The 2,182-nt window shown below is 33.7% G+C and overlaps 1 non-coding gene across 1 annotated transcript; it reads left to right on the forward strand.

Moving 5' to 3' along the window:
• The first annotated feature begins 1,309 nt into the window (after positions 1–1,309).
• LOC133757199 (U4 spliceosomal RNA) lies at positions 1,310–1,454 on the forward strand. The gene has a single exon (XR_009865577.1). It is a non-coding gene; the product is annotated as a U4 spliceosomal RNA (small nuclear RNA).
• The last annotated feature ends 728 nt before the right edge of the window (positions 1,455–2,182 follow it).

A 2,182-nucleotide genomic window follows, 5' to 3' on the forward strand; every position in this document is an offset into this window, starting at 1 on the left:
AGAAATAAACTTCCTTTAAATGTAGTGTTTAACCATGAAACAGATCATAGAAAAAAGTAGTGTCTTTTGTCTTAGTTTTTCTGTGCTTCTTTCTTTTTCCTTTGGAGATTTTCCTGTTTTTCTCTCTGTGGATATCTTCAAGATGAAGAAATACATTTGTTACCTTTAGTTCCCATGCTTCCATTCTTCCCTTCCTTTGCTCTTGCCATTACCCTTTCCCCCTCCCCCAATCCGTTTATTTTCTCAAAAACATGGATTGTGTCAATTTTTCAGATATTTTATTTGGGTTTTCAAGGCCCTAACCCACTATAAATTTTACTATTTGATAAACTAGTCATATCCTTTAATTTTTTGATCAACACTGTTACCTTTGCTTTTGAATGATTTTCCCTTTTTCTGCCCTGACATACTGTTATTTCTGAAAACTGCACTTTATTAATTTCTGCTACGAAGAACTATCTGTAGCTCATCCCTTCAGATTTAGACAATCTTCTTATAGTAGGTAACTGTTTATAACTGTGCAAAAGAGATATGTTGCATGCTTTTCATTGTTTAATTCATGAAGACACCTCAAAATGTGGCAATTATAGCAATAGACTTAAATTTGAAAATGGTGCTACTTGTGTTATTCTCTTTAAAACCAGCATGTAGTCAAAATTTTTACTAAGAAAAATGTTTCCCAGGTATTTATTAAAGTGCATAAAACCTCACACTGTAATAATCAAATATCTGTGAATATGAGAGAATGTGTAATAAGATGTGGGGTTGAGGTGATGGCATTCTCATACAGCTAGAGCTGACATTCTCCAAGGGTAAATGATATATGTGAATTTTTTCACCTTAAGAGATAAGGGCAGAGAAACAGGAGAAATGGAAAGTATAGCCATATCACTGATTCATATCCATATACATATGAAGCAATTTAATATTAGTGGCACATTTTGAAGATAAAAGCCAACTTAGGTGAGCTATACCTGATGATCTGGAATAGATCTACTTCTGATGGTTTTAAATAGATGAAGGTAGGTATATTCTGCAAAGTTGGACCCTGAGATTAATGATGACATTAGAGAACAATAGCTGGGAATACAATGAAGGACTTTACACATAAATTGTCGGAATTGTAGTGCAAAAAGAGAAAAAGGAAGCATATTAGATACAGCATACTTTTTTAGAAACAAAAGAGGCCTCATGAACAAAAATAAATGTCTAAGTTTTGAGTGATGTTTCTTGAATACAATCATATAATTTTGCTAAAAAGCATATCATAATAATAGAGGCAATACTATTTATTACAAATAATAATTATAAGTTAGTGCAGTGGCAATATCGTAGCTAACAAGGTTTATCTGAGGAGTGATTATTGCTAACTGAAAACAAATAATAATTATGTTTTTAGGTATTTTCTGATAAATAATTCAGACATTTTATGTATATCTTTCTAACATTCAGATAATACTACAGAATATTATTTTTCTCTCTTAAAAATGTTTCATTGAATTAAAAAAATATTTCAGGTTACAAAACTCACCAGTGTCAAAAAACGAAAGCACAGCATTAGTCTAAATATCATTATTTCAATATATCTTCATATTGCAACTGCTTTTTCTCTTCAAATAAAAGCAATGAGCTATGACATATTGAGCACCTTCCATGTGTCAGGTTCTTTGCATCTGTATTGTCCTTGATTTAAAACACAACTCTGAAGTTACATTACTTTCATTTTACAAATGGATTTAAATAATTTTATCATAACCAGAAAGTTAAGAAGGGACAGAACTGGCAATCAAACTTGTTTTTCTTTTACGATTTATTTTATTTATTTGAAAGAGTTGCAGAGAGAGGTAGAGACAGAGCGCGAGAGAGAAAGAGGTCCCCCATCCACTGGTTCACTCCCTAAATGGTCTCAATGGCCAGGAGCTTCTTCCATGTCTCCCACATAAGTTCAGGGCCCCAAGCACTTGGGCCATCTTCTGCTGTTTTCTGAGGCCATAGCAGTGAGCTGCATAGGAAGTAAAGCAGCTGGGACTCGAACCTGTGCCCATATGGGATGCTAGAGCTACAGGCCAGGGCTTTAACTCCCTGAGCCACTGTGCCGGCCTCTAACTTGTTTTGCTTGATTCCAAAAGCATGTTCTTCTCTAACATGTTTACATAATAATTAAATTATCCGCTTTATATCT

Source organism: Lepus europaeus, chromosome 3 (assembly GCF_033115175.1).
Source record: "Lepus europaeus isolate LE1 chromosome 3, mLepTim1.pri, whole genome shotgun sequence".
Taxonomy (NCBI): Eukaryota; Metazoa; Chordata; class Mammalia; order Lagomorpha; family Leporidae; genus Lepus; species Lepus europaeus.